This window comes from Phasianus colchicus, chromosome 1, assembly GCF_987193195.1.
Source record: "Phasianus colchicus chromosome 1, bPhaCol1.hap1.1, whole genome shotgun sequence".
NCBI classification, from domain to species: domain Eukaryota; kingdom Metazoa; phylum Chordata; class Aves; order Galliformes; family Phasianidae; genus Phasianus; species Phasianus colchicus.
The window spans coordinates 120,147,097-120,168,983 of NC_143436.1; the positions used below are offsets into that span (position 1 = coordinate 120,147,097).

Sequence of the window (21,887 nt, forward strand, 5' to 3'; positions counted from 1 at the left end):
CACTTATTTCATGTTTCTGCACTTTAACCTTTGATGAAGTGCTTGGCTAGATGAGATTTTCTATGACAGACTCTCCATACAGCTAGATCAGGCTGCCTGCTCCCTTTAGAAGGCAGATCTGTCTCTGCTGCCTGTTCCCACCTCCATTTGGGGCTAAAATGACACAAAATGCTGGGTGTGTTTGAGGGGAAGGTGTGCTGAAGAGCTCTAGGACATGAGGAACTCAATGTTAGTCAACAGCGTTAAAGTTACCTCTAATACTCTTATACTCTGAAGTTACCTCTAATAAAACTCTATTAATCTAAAACTTATTAGTATCTTTGACCCTAAACCCACTTGGGGCCCATCTTAATGGTTTCCCCAACTATCAGGCTAATGAGCAAGCAGAAGAGAGATCTCCTATACTTCATGGGAGTATTATGACAAGGCTGGACTGTGCTCCTCAAAACTTCTAGTGGTGAGACCATCACCAGTCCAGATGCTGCTCACCAAAACCTGGCACAAGATTTGCAATGTGCAACCCCCATGCTTAGTGTTATGTCCATGTTGCTACTGTGAAATGTAAACGTCGGTCAAAGATGTATGCTTCCTGGTATTTGTAAATGGGGCTCCAGCTTCTGAGAAGAAATGTTTCATCTACCACTGCCAGAGTATGAACGATCCAAAAATTATTTTCTTCTGGATCCATCGATTTTGTTCAGAAAGATGTTCTGCAGCATCCAATCCCTTGCTTGGAGCACCCTTACGCTCTGATATATCTGTCCCTTAATACAGTGTCTTTTCTCATGATGGGTCAGGTACTTTTTTCTTCTTAAAGTCCATGTCTAGGAAAAGATGGGAAAGGGAGGAAGGAAGGAAACAAAAGCCCTACGACTTCTGGGGGTATGTGCCTTCTTATTTTCTACATGTGGGGTATCTTGGAGGGGCACTTTTGCAATTGCTGGGGATGGAACTGCAGACTTTAGCAGTAGTGGTTCTTAAGGGCACTGCCATCATCTTAGCTTGTATGTGTCTAGAGTTTTTGCTCTAGAAATCAGTAGGACCTCATTTCAGGGTGAGGTCCTTTGGAAAAGCTTATCTTTCAGGAAACAAAATATGGCTCTCAGGGTGAAGGAACATGGGCAATGTGGCTATCAAAGCCCATGACTGAGCCTTTTTCTGTGCTTCACGCCCTGAGACAGAGCTGGAGGGATATCACTGGGTTTGGACTGTAGGGAGGGAGTGGGGAAAGAGGTGAGTTTGAATAAAGTACTGGTATTTTAAGGGAATTATTTAGAAGATTTAAAAGTAAGCTGAATCTCACATAACAACAGGGGTTGTCAGAAGAAATGACTGTTTTCATTAATTGCTGTTGGACCCACTGGCTTACATTGAAAATAAATATTCATAGTTTATTTTGGTACAGTCCCAAAGCAGTATCTTGCAACAAAGCATTGTTCTTCTTTTTACAAATTTTAGAATGTTTATGAAAATGAATCAATTAGTTAGTGAGCAGAATTGAATTTCAAATGTGAAATGTGAGCTACTCATGTTAGGTATAGCCATATATAGAAATGATATGCACTCTGCCATAAATTACAAAAGCATTCAGTGCTGAAATGCTGAAACATTGCATGTGTAAGATTTGAAACACTTTTCATTTGCATACTTTGAAAGATGTCTAATAATTCAGACCTATTCCATGGAAAATATAACTAGAAAAAAATGTATTAATGACCTAACAAGAGTTTGTGTCACTAATTTGCTATTGTTCAAGAAGCTAAAACTTTGGCATAAGAAGTTCTGTGCAGGTAAGCCTTTAGCCCTACAGTGGCATCTTCAGATAGGCAAACAGATCAACCTAATACTTTTCAAATTGCATGGACTAATGATGGATTTTAGAGCTCATTTTTTCAGAAATTAAATGTCTATTTAATTTTGTTTTCAGTGATAATATTCTTTCGTTGGTAATCCCTTTCAGTAATGATGCACCAGCAGTGATCTTAATTCCCTTGTGTATTTTTTTTCTGTTTTCTTTCTTCCTTCTACTTTCCATGTGATCAGAGGACTCTCAATTGAAAAGACCACTTTTCTGAACAAAACTCTATCTATTGAAGAAAAAAAACCCTCACGGTTTGTCTTCGATAGATATTGAAGTACCTTCTGTTCATATAGATGACAAATAATTTGCTAATATACTGCATTTTGGTCAGGTAGTGGTTCAGTCCATAGGAAATAATATAATCATTTATAAAGTACAGTAATATATAAAGCAGTAGTATATAAAGAGGAAAGCACTGCAGTTCACAGCAGCATAGAAAGCAAAGGTGACCTCTTAGGATGATGTCCCTTGCCATCCTTTCTGTCTCAGCATATAGCCTTTCAGGTTCGTGAAGAAACATCTTAGAGCCAACAGGATATCTTCTCACATTGTTCCTGGTTATGGCTCTCTTAGAACCTCTAAGGCCTGACTGCTGGAAATGCTACTTCAGACTTCAAGGAATATAGCATACTGTAAGGATGCAAAAAATGGCAGCTCCTGATCAATCTAAGAACTCTTTCTAGCCAATGTGTCTCTGGCTGGAGGCAGCAGCAGATGCCTCATCATTAGAAACACAATCACATGGCAAACAAGAGCTGATGCTTCCTTGGTATATTCTCCCTGTAACATGTGGATTTCCATTCCCAGAGGTCAGATTGTGGTTTTCTTGCAGCCACCAAGTGCTACCTTTTTCTAGCAGAGTACCACTGAAGCCACAATCAAGCCATAGAGGTAAGATAACTTTAGATGTGAATTTCACACTCTAAGATTCATTTCATTCAGTGTGTAGTAGCATCTTTTCTTTCTAAGCAGTCTCGCTTTTTATGCTGTTCTGTAAGGCTAATTATTCTCAATTTATTTGCACAGCCCTGCATTTGCCATCTATTATTCCCGAAATATAAAATGATCTGAATTCTTTTATATCTGGCTGCACTGCCTAATTATTCCTCATTTGTTTTTATTCTCTTCCAATTTAGTATCATCTGCAAAGTTGAAATCATGTTTTCATATCATAATTAGACCTTTAAGAACCTAAGAAAACTGCTTGGTGAATAAGCATGCAAAGGGTTTGTTGTTTTTTTTCTCCTATTCTCATTTTAATGGAGATTTGAAGAGAGACAATAAATTAGAAATGCATGAAATGATGAGTTAAGAAATTCAAGTTGTTTGCCTATGGGCTGTAATGTTACAGCATCCAGAAGTGACATGAAAAAGTAGTTATGATAAGGAAGTTGGTTAGGAATGACTGATAAGGATGCAGAAGATGAGCTGATGTGCCCAGCTCCTCACTCACTGCCACAGTAGAAGATGTGCTTGTTTGGACAGGGCACCTGCATGGATGTGTCAAGGTGTAAGAGTTCCCTTCCTGTTCTGTCCTACTAACAAGTAGTGCAGAGGACAGCTGATTACCAGTTGTCTGCTTTGATGCAGACTTAAGTTTCTACATTTTAGAAGTAATTATCTACCCATAAGGTTAGAGATTAGCCCACCATTAAAATATGGCTTACAGTATTTTCTGCATCTCAGAGATACACATATCCCACCCGAATAATAGCGAAGATACAGGCACACTCACTGCATGACAGAAAAAGGCTCTTTTAATTATGTTACTTAGCATATTGCGGCAGAAATCAAAAAGTTTGATGTTTTCTAATGCCAGCAAGGCAGACTAGCTCAGTAGCCTTTACTTCAGTCACGTGTATATCTGGAAGACTCTGTCTTAAATAGAATAAGTACTGCAGAATATTATTTTTTTTATTTATTTTTTATTTTTTGTATGCCTTTGGTTCAAATTGTAGCAGTTGAATGCATTAAGTTTTATGGAGCTGTAGGTAATTCAAATCACTACAGTCCTCACTGTGGCCTTCCAGTATTTGAAGGGAGCGTATAAACAGGAAGGGGAATGGCTGTTTACGAGGGTGGATAGTGATAGGACAAGGGGGAATGGTTTTAAACTAAGATGGGGAGGTTTAGGTTAGATATTAGGAGGAAGTTTTTCACACAGAGGGCGGTGATGCACTGGAACAGGTTGCCCAAGGAAGTTGTGGATGCCCCATCCCTGCAGGCATTCAAGGCTAGGCTGGATGTGGCTCTGGGCAGCCTGGTCTGGTGGTTGGAAACCGTGCACATAGTAGGGGGGTTGAAACTAGATGATCATGGTGGTCCTTTTCAACCCAATCCATCCTATGATTCATATTTTCAATGTGAAAATAGCGTGAAGGATGTTTTGTACCATCAACAAACAAAAATCTGCAAATTGCACTGAATATCTCTCTTCATGGTTTATGTTTCAGTTTGTGTTCCTCTGACCAAGATTAACGTTTGACTTCAGCTGTTTTGGTGCTCCTGTGAATTCAGGCATGAAAAGCGATGCTTGTTTTGCAAAGTCGCTTTCACTGGAAAAGGGAGTGACAGGTACTTCTGGGAATGAGATTGGGTGAGCCATCACACCTGTGGAATGATCTCAGTATCTCTGGGTCTGACTCTGATTTCCCCTGGTAATGTCAGCCAGGAACAGCTCCTTCAAATTCAGAATAGTTGCACTAGTGACTGAATTGCCATACGGCATGGGAGAGCAGAGTCACATCAGACCTCCAAGAAGGGATGCATTTTTTAATTGCAGCCTGTGGGGTTTTTTTGGCCCAAATTTTGTAGGCACATTCAATTACAGGTACAGCTTAAGTCATTTATATGTGTTCTTGACTGACAAGTCTATCAGTTAATGTCCTGCCTGCAAAATTATGTCCATGAGTATGTGCAGCTGTTGTACTCAGTGAGCAGAAGGGACACGTGATTTTGTACTTCAGTGACTTTAATTCTTCTCTGCAGGATGTCCAAAAGAAGGAACACATTTCTGAAAAATCATTTGATCCTAATAGGATGGGATATTTAAATACAGTTATTAAATATTATCTCTGCAAGGCAAGGTTAAGGCCATTCGTGTAACTTCATGTTTTTCCCTAACTCTATCAGACATTACTCTTAATTGTAGCTTGAACTACAAATTCATAAAGTTTGGAATGATGACATTTCTGCAAAACCAATGATGTTGCTGGGCCATGGAGTCATTTATCTTGGAATGCAAAAATGTTCATGAAATGATTGCAGTGAATATTTTAAGGTTTGCCTCTGCTCTTGTACAGATCACCCTGAAAATGCATTACATTGTTCTTCAAATGCATGGCTGGTCTCCTAAATCTCATGTATGCTTTCTCTTCCCTCATTAGATGATTCAAAGATTTTACAAGGGAGTAAATTATTTACAAATTAAGGATTTTAAGAAAAAATGCCCTTTATTATTAACACAAAGCTAGTATGTTTTATGTTTTATAGTATGCTATATATATTTTAACTCAGGAACATTTTTATGTGTGCCTAATGTTTCTTTAAATACTCTGAATAACTGACAATGAAACCCAATGCATTACAGGAATCTTTTATTCTTATGTTATTCAAATGCTAAAGCAACTCTAAGAAGTTAAGAATTGAAGTCTAAAAGGAACAGGGACTAAGAGACATGATAATGCATTATCATGCCATCTGAATGATATAATTTTTAAACTTGGAGAAAGGAACTGTGATCTTCATGATAAGAAAACACATTTGAATAAAGAGTTGTGTCAACAAGGTTCTCTCTTTTCATTTCTAGCATTATTCTTTAGATTCTTGGTTGGTTTTTTTTCCAGTTTACCACAGACTGCGCCCCATACTTTGAGGTGTTCGTGAAGCAACATTGATATGTAAGAGAAATACCAATGTAACTTTGTATAAATTTTATCTGCAGACATGGTCAAATGTAATTAAGTAGGAATTACATAAAATTCCCACATTACACCTAAATGTGGTGGAGAAGGATGTGGAGTAGTTTTGAAGAAATTAGTGTCATTTTGGACTCTCTGTGATGCAAGTTCCTTCAGATTTCATTGCTTTGTCACACTTGAAATGGTGTGTACAGAGCTGATCAGCCATAAAACTATCCTTGATTTGAAATTAAATGTGGAGAAATTTAAATTGTTCTGTGTGTATACAGACATAAGTAGCTCATCTTTGGCAGCACTCAGATTATTTATACTGCAGCTGCAGTAAATTTGAGTTGCACCAAATGTAGCTCTCTAAATGTCAGCTCAATTTTCTCAAGACCTACTTTTCACTTGTTATAAATATTGCTTGTTACAGATGCTAAAACTCTTCAAAAGGGAATGCCACTCTGGGTGCAATCAAAGTGTGAAGAAGGGATATGGATCATGACAGGACAGTTATTTATTTTCTTCTAAACAATGAGCAAAGTGACCTTAGTCTGCATGTAAGAATTTTGAGGGTGTGGGAATTCACCTTCTCTATAGGTAGGTATGCAGATAACTTTCCCATAACTTCTGTTTTACTGCAGTTATTGTTAATGTAAAAGTTTGTTACATAGCATGGAGGTAAATCCCACATCACCATTTTTTCTAAAACTGAATTACTACAGACAAGAAAATGTTCATTAAAAAACTGGCAAAGGAAAAGTGAAAATTTGAAAAACAATTTATATAGCCTTCTTAACTGATGATAGTTTTCGAATATCTCCAAATATTGTCTTTGTGTGTGTGTGCGTGTGTGTGTAACCAAAGCAAGAAGAGAATTCACTACTTATAATTTTAAGGTCTTCAGGTGCTGCCAAGCAATTAGATGGTCCATAATTTACAGCTGAAAAGTGAAAAGTCAAATCCTGCATCCTTTTCAGAATCTTATGAAATGCTGAGCTCAGACTCAGTTTAAATTTTTACCTGTTTCATCGATAACAGATAGAACAGTCATCAGTGCATAAAGAAGTTGGATTACAATAATAATTGATTGTAATTTTCTAATTTTCTTGACTGAAGAGATGATAGTTTTCTATTTTTACATCAAGTGACAGAACAGAAATTAAGAGAATTTGTGTGCACCTGGGACAGATCAGCCACACTTCGAAGAAATGTGAATTATCTTGTAAAATGGGTACTTTTGAGTAGACAGATAACTATGAAACTTCAAAGGCTGTTCTGTCCCCAGTCATGCAATTATAGGTGGTTATATTTGCTTGAATTTGGTGGGAAAAAAATCTATGTTCTTAGCCATAGAATTTTTAAGACATCTGTTATCTTTGTTATTCCTTTTGATGTGAATTCCACAATGGGGCAATGGCAGTGTGGCAGATTTTGCTCTGACTCTGTTTTTGACTGCCAGATATTGTTGATCCTACTTATAGTGTGTTAATGTTTTACTTTCTGACTAGTCACCTTTAATTAATCAAAGTCTTAGCTTCACACCATCATAAATCAAGCAGCTAGGTGTCCTTATTTTTAAAGTGAAGAGCTGTTTTTTGTTGGGGTTTAACTGGTTACTTCGTTAATCTGGTGCTGATTAAGTGGGATGTTCATAACAGGAAGAAATATTGAGTTGGGAGTAGTTCCACGGAACTTTCCATAGCCATATCTCATTTCTCCTGCTTCACACATTCCTACCTGAAATACCTCCAAATCATTTCCCCTGCTATGTTAAGTGTCTAATTTTCATTGATCTTACAGATTACTCATTGAAATTTTCACCAGTTACATCAGCACACATTAAATTATTGCCATGGTTTTGTTATTCAGTTATGCTCCATTATTAATCAGAAAAAATTCTAGTGAGACAAGAAATATTGTAACTTAACAAAATTATTGCCAAATGAGACACCTGGTTCTTCTTCTGAAAGAATTTTAAGAGGAGATATGTAATGCAAGTGCTCTGAATCCATTTCCAGAGTACTTTTCCCACTGTAAGCCTTGGCACTGTGATTTCCATGGATTTATTACTCACTTTGCCCATCCTCAGACTCCAGAGAAGTCAGTGGTGGCTGCTTCCAGAACCTACTGGGGACATGGTGCAGACTGATGCTGCTGATGTAATACCCTCAGGCGTGTTCTCACGGCTAAAGTGATCCATACAGTCTGGGGAGAATTCATGGTTATTGATAGAGCTACCAATTGTAACTGTAAAAATGGAAGCAGAAATTTCTTTGTGTTATGTCCACGCACAGAAAAGAAAGAATTAGTTTTGGTTTTTAGCAAACATTCTGATTTAGTTTCTCAGCATCTAGGAAGCTTGTTGTGTACTTAGCAGTACCAGTCCTTTTACGTGCATGGAGATTTAACCTAGAAAGTGTAAAAATAAATGGGAGGAGTACATATATATATGGAGTAGAAAAGAGAGTGAAAAGTAAATCAATTAAACTAGAATATTCTGAAAAAAAAATCATGCTCTGCTGGAGGAACAAGTACAAATACTTTAAATGTTTGGGTTGGCTAGGAAACTTCATCGGAATTAGATCCACTTGAGAGCATGAAAAAGCATCCCTACTCTATACAATAGTGCCACAAGTCTTCAGCTTTTGTGATTGATATTAATGCAGTATTTTGCTCTCAATAAAGAATGTTTACATTTCAATTGTAGCTTCCAGCTTGAGCTCATAATTCACATTTATTTTGTAAAAGAGTTAAGTTCCATTACAGTAAAGCCCAGTTTCATTTTTCATCTTGAGTGTGCCATGTAAACTTGATTTCTTAAGCATATTTTCCATCTCTGGTATTTTCTTATTAGACTCAGCATATTATGACATTTTCAAGATGCTTTCTATTTATAACTTAACATTATACAATGTCAAGAATAATCAAAAGCATAAAGAGATGACAGAGAAAAATCCCATTTAATATGATCTTTCTGGGTCACAGTTCTGAGTTTCACTTAGTATGCCTGTTTTGTGAGCTAAAAATACCTTTTTAGCAAGTGAAACATACAAACAAAAGTTAACAGAGAATGGACATGATCACATAGCTACTTTATAACCACAGGATTTCAAAATTCAGTGCTAGGTGAATCACAGATGTCTCAGGATTGCTGTCCAGTCGTTAGAGTGACTGACTCAGTCTATTAAGATATACCATCAGCTAATAATTCTCTTCTTTTGGACACCATTTTATCTTGTGTTTTTTCATATGGTCTTCATTTTTTTATTTTTTTTTTTGCCTTGAGAACGAAGGACAGCTTCAGCTTTAGTATTTCTTTATTCTGTGTGCCTTTATTTAAATTGTGAATTGAAAGAAGTACTATCCTCAGAAATCTAAATCATTCCTGTTATTTTGATACAATGACTTTATGACAGGCAAATTTTGATTTAATATTTCTTCAATTTATTTGTATACACATATACATCTTCTTAAAATAGGTCCTATTGCTATTTCTATCACCTGATTGTTTCATTGTTTTTACTTTTAAGATTATGGCTTCATTGAGCTTCAGCCTGTCAACTATTTGTGTAAAACCAAAGCATTTATCTGATAGATAAATCAGATAATGGTAGTGCCTATTTGTGCTCAGAGTTAGTTTTACCATTTGAATCCTTCATTATGCCAGTAAAAAGAGAGCAAAGCATAGGATGAAGCTGTAAAGATCTTGGACAAATCATCTCTCTGATCTTGCTGGGCTGTGCAAGAGGGTAATTATCATCTCCCTTTTTCTTTCTCACTATGGAGCTGATGGTGCTTCTGGTTAGGAAGAGGAGAAAGAGACCTTTAAACCATATTGCCAGTTCATAGAATCATAGAATATCATGAATTGGAAAGGGGACCTATAAAGGTCGAGTCCGTCTCCTGGCTCCACACAAAAATCAGACCACGTGTCTGAGAACATTATCTAGATACACTTGAACTCTGGCAAGCTCAGTGCTGTGACTGCTGGCCTGGGGAGCCTGTTCCAGTGCCCGGCCACCCTCTGGTGAAGAACTTTTTCCTGATATCCAGCCTGGACCTCACCTGACAGCTGCAACATAACCTTGAAACCTTCATCTTCCCTTCACTCCTTCTGAAATACAGATCCTGCACCGTGTGTTCTTGGGAGACTCACAACTTCCAACTGTATCTGTGTTTCCAGCAGCTCTCTTTGCTCTGCTCCTTTCCTGTTGTCACTTAATAGTACAGTGGGATCATGCAAGTATTACTAACCTGGTTGTGGTGAGGGGAGCAGTGGAGGACATGAGGACTGTAAAAGAGAAGTGTAAAAATGGTGAATAAGAGTAATTTATAAGTCACAGACAATAAAGCTTTGGTCTAACAGGGACCATTGTCTGGATACTCATGGTAGAATCCATAGTCCTGAGTTAGAGTCTAAGCTTCCTATACAGTATAAAAGAGATTGTGTGATTCATAATGGTATACACAACCCTAAGTAGAGAGCTACCCAAGGTAGCAATAGCTAAGCCTCAAGGACCCATATTTTAAAGCCCCACCCTCTCCAAGATGCTTAACTGTACGTTTTTCTCCATGCATGATTTATAGTCATGTAAGTAAGCACTTAATTTTTTCAGAAAACAAACAAACAAGCAAACAGACAAACAGACAAACCCAGACAAATAGAGAGAGCAAGAATTATCTTCTAACAAGAAGCCAGAGAAGAAGTAGGTGGTGATTCCTCTCACCTCCTCTTCACCTTCTTTTCATATGGGATCACAGTACATCCCATCCTTTTTTCACTTTTAGCACAAACTCAATCTGACCTGAAAGTTTTCCAGCATATTGGCTGCTTTTGAGCATAAACACTTTCAAACTCTGTCCCTGAATATATAACAGATTGCATAGAAGAGTTAAATATTCAGAAATATTGAGAAGGAAGTTAGAGTAACTGATTTTTCAGATTAGGTCATTTCCATGGGTATAGCAGACTTTGTGTTTCAAGGACAATTAAGTTATTTTCTACAGCAGCTTCCAGTTCTGTTTACAGTAAAAAGTTTTACAGTTGTCCATTGTACCACATGTATAAGTGGACTGGGCGGGTCATGTATATTATGCATCCTCTTATTCCAGAACTCTACACTGCTAGTAGTGCTGCTCAGAAGTGCTGCTAGGCTTGCAGACTGTTGTCTCTATCTTACAATAACCAATATCACAGGTACAAGGTTGTTAGTGTGAAGCAAATTTAGATTTTCCTTCTTTCTCTGTGTGTTATTAGGAATGGCTACAGATGGATCTGTTCTATACAACGGTCTGTTCTAGAAGATAGGAATTATGAGAGTATATACTTACATATGTGCAAAACATGTGAATGTCAAGTGTAAGCTAGACTAATTGGAATAGACAACCTTGAGTTTACCTAAAGTTCAATAAAATTACTTATAGATGAAAGAAAATGCTTCACGTGAAAAGGGAATATTGAAGATATTGATGATAAATTAATGATAAGCAAAATTTAGACTTCAGTGTTGGTAATAATAACTCTTAGTAACAGCATAAATGTAGTAGAAATAAACGGTTTTAAAAGCATGCATGTACAAAGTTATCTGTCAAAACTAGCTTGCAAAGCAATAAAGAAAAATGAATGAGAGATATTCTTAGTTAAAGAAAGTATTTTACAGACCCCAGGTTTTCTTTTCCATGGCATAGGCATTTTTGAAAATAAGCTGAAGGTCACATCTGGAAGACAAGAATATATTTTCCCACAGAAGATAGTAAAGGCTTTACGATTATGCCAGAGCACACAGTTAAGTATATAGAACCATTAAAGTTTGACAAGGCACCTGATCTAGATGAATAACATTCCCTAGTTCAAGAGGAATCATTAAGGTGAGGGAAGAAAAGCCTATAGAATGCCTTTTTTCACATCTTTTGAACAGCCAGAGAAGCATAAAAGAACAAAAAGACTTTAGTCCATATTTTTACAGGAAGGATAAAGAGAGAAGTCCGTGGGATATGGAAAGAAAAATCATTACTGTTTAAAGACAAGATAATCAAACTTGAGGAAACAACTTGATTTCTTTATGAACAGTTCTGAATAGTTACAGCAAACAAAGCTGAAAGACATGAATATTTTAAAACTGTATATGTATGTAGGCACACACAAAATAGATTACTTTAAAAAGCTAGGTTGAGATAAACATGTAGAGCTGCTGAAATGAATTTAAAGCGAGTTTAGGAGAAGGACATCAAACATGTAAGTTAAAAGAACTACACTTAGGAGGGGAAATAAAACAAGTGAGGCAGAACTAGTGGTCAACCCTGAATGCCACTCTTGTGTACAAGAGGGGAGTTACTGGAAAGAGCTGTTTTAGCAAAAAAAAAAAAAAAAAAAAAAAAGAAAGAGAAAAAATGGAAAAAAATATAAAAATGTCTATGTAAAGTCAATATAATGATTTTAATACTATGCTGCTAAGAAATCATGAATGGTTCATTTAATTTAATGCAGTAGAGGAATGCAATTAACCCCATGTTCAGAAGAGAAATACTGAATGTCAATCAATAATATGAGCTGAACCTACAGATAAAACATGATCTGCATAATCCTTGGCATTCACAAGATTAATAAATCGGAGTACATTTCTATGTATAAACGTACCACATACCTTCATGTAATGATCATTCTTAAAAGTGCTACGTGTAAAGTACCAGTCTATCCATCTGCTTTATTTTGCTGGGGATCATCCCAGCATCTCTGTCCTGCTCCCATTCTTTGAGCAAAAATAACCTTCAAGTAGAACTTGAAAATTTTTTAGTGTAGCTGTAGTTTATTTGTGCAGTTGATCTATGTCAAGCTTGTACTTATCCTTTGATTTTTCAATGGTGGCTTTAAGTTGTGGACAGAATAAAAAAAATGTGTTCCAGAAATGGTGAATCGATCAGTGAACTATGCAAATCAGTGCAGGTGAAACAACAGTAAAACCTTTAGACCATATCATATTTTCATCTTCATTCCACATATGTTACATACAAATGATTTTAAGAATACACAAGAGAATTTTATGGTGTATTTTTATGGTGTATCCATATATTTTTGCTTGTAAAGCTTCCTACTTTGGCACTGTAAGATCAGTTATGTTGAGGGACTTATCCCTTTTAAGAAGGAAAAAGACATAAAGCTCTCAAAATTAAGTAGAAGATCAGCTCACCTCTAATAAGAATGTCACAGTTAAGTTAATAGCCAGTTGAATGCAGATCTGCAAGGTCAGAAAAAAATGTGAAGTCCTATGTGGTAGCTGTGAATCTTCTCTTACAAATATTGTCACATGAAGCTATAGTTGCTATGCTGGAAGGATTATGCATTATTGAGCTTCACAGCTGTGGTGATTTCAGGTACAGGAGGGATGCTACAGATGGAGAACTGAAAGCTTCTTACAGAAGAAGTTTCAAAAAAAGTGACTTTAGTGTTTGTCATTTTTATAAATTTTTAAGGTTGCTTAAAGCTGTGTTGCTGGCTTTGACTCTTAAGTAAATCCCAGATAATGAGAATTTGGCAGAGAAAAATGGTATCTATTTTGAGCTGTAAATTTGGTTGGCAGTACCCACATGCTGATTTGATGTATCCAGGTTTAAATTCTCTTCAGTGAAATTTTTCCATAGCTGATATGAGTTTCAAATGTAGTTTATTAAGATTGCTGTCTAGAAAAGAAATACCATCTTTATGGAAAATGTATAACAAAATGATATCAGAATTACAACTGCTTGAGCAATGTGCTTGCCCACTGCGTTATCTTTATATTTTAACATGTTTATTTATAGCAACACAATTTTTATAGGCATCCACAATAAATAACATGCTTTCCAGGCAAATACATAAGATGGGCTAGAATCTCCATTTGTCTGCACTGTGCATGCTCATTTAGATTATGGTAAAGTGGGTATAAAACACTTCTGAAAGACAATGCAAATGATGCATGCCTCTTTGCAATGAGACAAACGATTATTTGTGTTATTAGAGACATAATTTTATGCTTGTTAATCATCCAGTTTTGATTAAGGAATCATTTATTTTAAGAATAATTCTGTCTCACTATGAAGGCATTTTTAATTTTTTTTTTTTTTTTACATTAAGTTGTGTGTTTAAAAGGAGGAAACAAACCAAATGAACACTAGGTCAATTGGGACTGACATGGTGGAAATAGCACAGTACAAAGCCAAACATTTTGCTTTCCAGTAGAAGAAGTACAAAATGCAACTGCTGGATTCTGCCTTCAAAGGTAATAATTGAAAAAATGCTTGTGCCCTCAGGGGAACTGAAAATTTCCACATTGGACATAAAATCCTAAAAACAACACAGAAGGCTTACCTTCCAAACAAGAAACTTTCTGTGGTTAACTCCATGTTCATATATATGATGAGATCTTTGATAGTTCCTGAAGTATTTCTGCAGTTACATACGAGAACTCTAGAACCAAGTCAAAATGAAATGACAAAGAATGCAGAGATTTCAGGCTTTTAGCTGGGATCAGATGGCAAAGAGACTTAAATTTTAACTACTAAGCTAAAAAAAAAAAAAAAAGGAAAGAAAAAGAAAAAGCCCAAACTTTTTATCTGTTATGCAAGTGTTAGGAGTAAAAATGGAGATTATTTTTTTTCTTTTTGGATTCTTGAGCTGAGGTAATACAGAGGAGTAGAATAATAGAATCCTTAGAGTTGGAAGGGATCTGTTCTTGTAGGAGAGGTGTTCCATCCCTGGGTCATTTTTGTGGCCTTTCTCTGGACACGCTCCAACAGGTCCATGTCTTTCCTGTACTGAGGACTCCACATCTGGATGCAGTACTGCAGGTGAGGCCTCAGTGCAGAGCAGAGGGGCAGGATCACCTCCCTTGACATTGGTGATTCAATGCCAGAAGGAAGCAGTTCTTAAGTATAGCATGAGTTGTGTGACTTGGAAGTGGAGTTGACATGAGGCCTATATTCAAACGCATTTTCAATCAGAGTTGGCTTGGGTGGCTCCTGCAAGCAGTCCTCAAGCCTTCAGTGGTCTGAGCTGTGTGGTGTAGCTTTTTGCTGAAGGGTTCCCTGCCACCCAGCTATTGTGTGCTCAGGTTACTGGGAGATTTATTATGCTAGAGCTTTCAGTCCTGACAGAGTGACTTAACATATTTAAACCTCTGTTAGCCAGAGTGTGTATCATATCATGGCTTGCTTTTTCTCCAATTGTTGCCACTGTTTCAGTGAGCCTGCAGGGCACATTTTCTTGAAAGACAGATACGCTTTTTCATGTAACACCCCATTAAGTAAAGCCCTTTGGCAAGGACAAAAAGCCTCTGCAGATTCCCTCCTGACATAAAATGTTTACAGACTGAAACACAAAAGCTGCTGGTTTGTTAAAAAAAGGAATGCAAAATCCAAAATTCCCAGATAATCTGCTGATTGCTCATTGATTTTTCCATGGCTACACGTACTGATGTGCTTGCTCTATTTGCTTCTGTCTGATATTTCCCCGAAAATGCTACTACTGCTTTGTAATCTGCTCATCGTGACTTTGTAAATACCTTTCAAACCATAGCTTTTGTGTCAAGTTTGCATACTACAGATAGGTGTGACAGGGGTGCCTCTTGGACAGGAGGGTTGCCATCGAGAGACCTGTGCACACAGCCAGAGTGTGAATGAAGTATTATGGGATGGCAAGCAAGTCTTTCCCAGAGAATGGCGATCTGGGGCCAAAGGTGTGGTCTTTGCACAGTGGAGTTGTTTTATGCATGTTGACTCTCAACTTGCAATATGTGGATTAGCAAAAGGCAAAAGAAGCAAAGAAGTGTATCAGGATCAATGTATTGCAGGACTGGAGGGCTGCTGAAAACAAACTGTACATGTGGAGCTGATGGCAATGTGATCAGTATCTTCCTGATGGACCTGTTTCATGTTCCGTGGTTTTAACTTCAGCCTTACACAGCTGTTTTTTTTCTCATTTTTCTCTGCCTGCCAAAACATTCCAGTCTGTCTTTTACAACCTCACTAGAATTTATTTCTTCCCACCTGCCATGCACAGGAAATTTAACTCAGAATGATGAGATGCAAATATTATGCAGGGTTGACCTTTTCGTTTGCAGGGTAACTAATTAGCTTGACAAGTAACATGTTTAGTAAAATACGTATATGTCATTAGATAAGCCTGCCTACCTCCTTGAGGTTGATTCCTAAAATACACTTTACTGCTGTTGCAATTAACTGCAAACTTGCTATTTACTTCAGTATGGGCATGAGTACAGACCTTTACCAAATGCATAGTAACTTAATACTCATTCTCTGATCTAGTAGTATAAGTAACCACTTTTTACTTCTTTAGTCATGCTTTTGTACCATGGCGTAGTGCTGGTTAAGTACCTTTCCTATCTTTCCTAGTTCTGCTTACTTTTTTTTTTTTTTTTTGCTATAGGACAGGATGCAATATGTGCTATTGACAGGAAAGATATTGAAACATAAACATTTTTAAAGTAAACTTGAGACAGAGATAAAAATTTCTGAGGTGGCCTAAACTTAAGTGAATGTCTGGATATGATGTGAAGATGCAACTGGCTGAACAGCTTCTTTTGTCTAAGCTGTGTGATGGTATTTTTGTGTAGACCTCTATGCTACAATCTGCCCGGTGGCTGTGGTTTGCATTGCTACTTCGCTGATCAACAGCTAGGCAAAGAAGGAGACTATTGTGGCCATTATTTACTGTGGTGAGGCAAGGCATTCTGGAATTCAGAAGGGCTGGGGAGATAGTCTTGCGTTGTTCACTGAAGGGGAACAGAAGAAGTGGACATGAGAGGTCAAAAAAGTGGCCAAGATTTGACCTGGATCTAGGACAACAGAAAGAGTCTGACTGTGTTGAAAACACAAAGCTCACCCTGGCTTTTCTTCGGGAATCATTTATGACCATGAACAGATGTTCTCAACCACAGTGAACCTTGAATCTTGCATGGGTTGATTTCTAATGTAGGATGATTAGCTTTCCCTACCTCTGGATTGCAGTGCACCTCACAGTATGGTGTGGCAACAGAGATAAATAGTAGTTTGCTAAAAATGGTAAGCAGTGGTACTTTGCAATTCTAATTAACTCATCCTATGCTAGTCAGCGTCCTTCAAACCATAGCAATTAACAGGACTAAAGAACAGTCTCACTGGGTGGAAAGTAACTGAGAATAGGAACCTGTGACTTGCTACAGCAGAATGTATATTGATTTCATATTAGTATTTTTAGTTGGCCTGTTCTCTTTTCAGATTTGTTTTGAAAGATGCTCGTGTTTTTACTACAAAATACATTAGATAGCTGCTTCATTGGTTGTGTGCTTTTTTTTTTTTATCCACTACTGAGCCTGATGATCCCAATAAGTCATCTGCTTTTTGTTTCTTTATTATTATATTGTTCCTTGTCAATTTATTGCCTCTTTGTCTCTAATGAAGCAGAGATGGGAGTTTACAGATGGGGAACTAAATCACAGAGAAACGACGTGACTTTTTACATGACCTATGCACACAAAAGTAATAATCACTCTTACTGACAGGTGCAGACACTGCAAGCATCTGCAAGCGTTGTAACAATGCAACTGTTGTAAGCACTTTAGGTATGTTGGCAATGCTGGTTTTGTGAAAAGTTCTATTTTTATGAGAGAATGTGCGAGATATTAATGCAGTTATTCTTCTCTTACATTTTAACTCATGATTAACCTGTTCAGTTGAAGCTTTATGTACTTTTAACCCCTCTCCTGGCAACTGTGGGGTTGGATTTGTCTTCCCCATCACTATAGTATTGTTGCTACAGTTGTACTGGTTAGGGGTTTGGGCATAGTGCCTCAGCAGAGCTGTTTCTTCATGGAGCCTTCTTTAGCCTACCTGCTTACTTTCTTCTTCCTCCACATTAGCTTTTTTTCATCCCTTTCGGACTTTTCTCTTTCATTCTCCCTCTCTTTTAGCAGTGTCTCTTGTTTGAAGTTAACAAGTCTTCCCTCTCTATTGAAACATTTTGTTTCCTTCTTTTTTCTTTCCTGCTCTTGGAGTGTATGCTGGCTGCCAGTGATATCCTCTCCCGTAGAAATGCAGTACATTGCTTTGTTAATTCCTAAAACAGATGTTTTTTCTTTGGCTATTTCATTCAGTTTTGACCCTTATGTGTTGGGCAATTATTCCCCAGTGTGCTCAGCACAGTCACTGGAGTTGTCATCAGACTTTTGTACAGATGCTTGTCCTATACAACCGCTACAAGGCAGCATTTCAGCTGAGACCTTGTTATTGTTAATTGCCAAAACTTATCATGTTTTACCTATACATCTGTACCAGGACTCACGTGGGTGTGGAAATAGTTCTTGAGTAAGTGACTCAGCAATATTAGGCTAGGAAGTCAGTCTTGAAAAGAAACTTGTGGGAGGTGGCTTGGCTAGTGTAACACAATTTATAAACAGGTGGCCTATATGAATATTGTTGCCATATATTTAATAATGAGATGTTGAAAGAAGATTACTCCAGGTGAAGTGAGGTTCCCACTCTGAATAAAACTCCGGAGGACCCTGTCTGTGGTTTTAATATGCAGAGAGCCAAGGGAAGCAAACCTTCTAGTTCAGGTTATGCCAACCACCTGTAATGAGATTGAGCCAGCCTGAAGGCATTAAGCATATCCTCCACACCATTTTTTTTTTGTGTGTGTGTGTGTGAACTTTCCAATATGAATCATAGTGATGTGTTTTATCAAACTTTGCTATCATGTTTTGTTAGTAATCAAACTGTTTGGCTCTGTCTTTGGAGGGAAGGCGGGAGATGAAAGGACAACCCAACGTAAATATCTTAGTAATCAGTTATTATGGATTATGATTCATTTCAAAACTGCATTTATTTACTTATGTTAAATGTTATACTAAGCTATCATACATATTACAAGTATATGTTTACTTAATCTTAAATTATTGATTCTTATCCAATATAAATTAAGCTGATTTTTTTTCCCACAGGCATAAATATATCAAAATTATTCTTCTGAGGCCTGATCTTCTCCAGTGAAGATTTCTGACCTGTAAAAATGCATGTGTCTCTTTTATGTTCATAGCAAAATTAATAAGAAACTTAAAAAGAAAAGAAAATTAGGAAGTGCTACCAAAAGAGTTTCTGAAAGGTCCTTGGTCCGCCTCTCTTTTCTACTACACTTTATTCCTCAGGATTGTTTGCCTGTTCTTTAATGAGTCTCACTATTATAAATCTGCGCCTTTAATATTGTCTCAAGTAATTTGCAATTACAGTGTTTTTAATCACTGTAACAGAAAATGCTTTCAAAAAACCAAAAAGATATTTTTCTTGTTGTGGTATGGGTTATGTGGTATTTATTTTGTGGAGGTATAAATTGTTACTCTAGCAAATGGGAGTTAAAAGTTAAATTAAAATCTAAGATACATTTCCTACCAAATATATAATATGGCTCAAAAGGCTAGAAATATCTTGGAAGAGGAAGAGGGAATATGAATGAAATGGGAAGTACAAAGTAAAAAAACAACTTTCACCCTCAAACTAAAATCCATGTAAATTTTTTTCGAAAGAAAGAGCCTTCCTTTACTAATAACATTGCCTGGCATTCAAGCTTGCTATAGCAATCTCTTTTCCCTGAACTAAAGAGATTAAACTGAAATTGAGCCTAGATTCTTGGAGATTAACATTTACTAATGAGCAGATGCACTGCTTTTCAGATGTGGCTAATTGTGTGAACTACAACTAAAGCACTATTTTGAGAATAGTGAATTGATTTCATAAAGCTTCTCCAATTTTCTCTCATAAAAGCCAGCAATGGAAGAAGCATCTTAGGGCCTATGACAGCCAGGGAGCAGTCTATGATATATTACTGCATCTGACAAGTTTGCTCTGAGCTTAGGCTCCAAACCTTAAATTGTCTGGTAGATACCCAGATTCTTGCATCTTTCTTTCTTACATATCCATAGTCAGTAGTCTACACCAGTGAACCACTCCAAGCAGAAGAAACAGTCCTTTTAGGGTGGGCAGAGGCTAATGTATGAGTCTTATAGCTTAGGAACAGGTTGCACAAATCACCCTAGTAAGATGTGAATGGCAGCTGGGAAAAGCAATTCATTAAACACAATCACAACATACCAAAGAACTGCTGCCTAAACTAAAAGATTCAGTACAGGAAGATTCTAAAATAGGGTTGGAATGGACTGGCTTCTGCGGATCAAATGTTATTATCATTTGCAGTGCTGCTTTTGGGAAGTCTGCAGTGCACTGGCTAAGTATCCCAGCTGGCCAATTACCTCACTCTCAGCAGCACAGGGGAAGCAGATTCCCCAAGGATCAATCACCATTACCTCCATCTCCTATCCCATGGAGCAAAAGGTCTGCTGGGTGCCTTGCTCCTGCTCCTACCTGCTACTGCAGCAATGGAAGTAGCAAGAGCTACATTTAGCAAGAGCTAAAATTGCTGTTTGTTGATGTATCTAATCCTAGGGTATTTCCATTGTCACAAGCAGCACTGTCTGCAGAATAGGAGAAAAAGTAAATTAAGAAACCTTCAGTTATAATCCTGGAATAGGAACTCTGAGGTCATGCAACAATACACTGTTTATTAACCTCAGCAGTTGACAATGATACCTGACTCTAGGGTCATACATATTATTTCTTAGGTGTTTTTCAAAAGAATGAGGGACAGTAGATTCAACATTCTAAGCTCAGTGTATGGTAGCATATTACAATTCATTGTAGAGCTGTTTTGCATCCATCAGGTATTTCATAAAGCGATGGCAGATGTTGGAAATTTCTGTTGGATTGCAAAATATAAATGTGCAGTATTGAGTAGTGGAGGATATTCCATCATGTTTGAGTTCCAGAGTTCCCATTACACAGTTATATGAGTGTGTGTTGAACGGCGTTCAACAAGTTGATTATCAATCTCTACCAAATAGACACTGCTCTACAAAATATGCACAATACCAACACTTGAAAGGTGGCCTTACTATGTGGCTGTACTGTGTGTATCTTCCTAATACCTATATGGATCAGCAATCTGGTCATGGGATAATTAACTCATTTTTTCTTGCTTCTTGGCTAAAATATCTGTGGCTCTTTGGATGGTGAAAACTACTGCAAATTTTTCTATTGCCTTTGCTACAGTAGTTTGGCCAATGTGCAGAACTTTTGCTGAACTTCCAGACAAGTCTGAAAGTTTTTTTTTTTTTTTTTTTTTTTTTTTTTGTTGTTGTTGTTGTTGTTGTTGTTGTTGTTTTTTCCAGCTTAGTAAATGCAACTATTCCCTGTGAGCAATACTTTTTGCTTGGAAGAGGGTACAATGGCTCTATTAAATATCTTCTGGTTTTCACATACCTCTCTTGGGTCTTTTACATAGAAAATGGCTATGTGGAAGAAATTCTGAAAGGGAAAACCTATTATCTGGTTTGAAGCAGGCAAGGCACAGTGCAGATGAGGTAGGCCTGGATGTCCGTGCTTTGTCTCACTTTGCAGCACCCTCCTCTGTGGGAGCGTTGAGTCCAGTTAGAGACATACATGCCTTGTCTTTGTGGCTGTACTGGCTTTGATCCTCAGACTCTGAAAACAAAAAACTAATTGGTGTCAGCTTCTACAATGGCTTTATGCTAACTGCTAGGCTAAATGAAAGAGGGGAGTGCTTTTGTTTTTGTGGGGATTGCATCAGGTTGTACCCTTCTGCAAGCAGGATGAGGGCAGGATGGGCATATGAGAATTTGCTTTGTCCTGATCTGTGGTGTCAACATGGTGGCAAAAGCAGGGCTGGTGATTCAGTCTGGGTGACAGACCTCCTGCCACAATACCAGCCAGCCTATTGCACATGGAGCTGTCTGCCATAGGCCAAAGCTATCTAGGAAACTGCAAAGCTGGTGTAGTGAGGATCAGGATATTTTCCCATAAATATTCCTTCAGATAAATGTAGTGATGAAATAATAAAAGTAATTGGTTCTTGTAGCTCTTTCTTGAAAACAAATCACACCTAAAAACAAATAGAGACTTCCTTCTTTTTCAGAATATTATTGAAAATTAATTGACCATCTGAGTCTGCAGTGTCATAAACCTGCATCCATTTTTTTTCACATACCTGCAGCTTCATCTCCAGCAGCTCTCCATCTGTTTGC

The 21,887-nt window shown here is 37.4% G+C and overlaps 1 protein-coding gene across 1 annotated transcript in view; it reads left to right on the forward strand.

Annotated features, from left to right (window-relative positions):
• LOC116232714 (uncharacterized) overlaps positions 1-21,887 on the forward strand; it is a 252,195-nt gene that overhangs the window by 124,196 nt on the left and 106,112 nt on the right. The gene's annotated exons all lie outside the window — the stretch shown is intronic.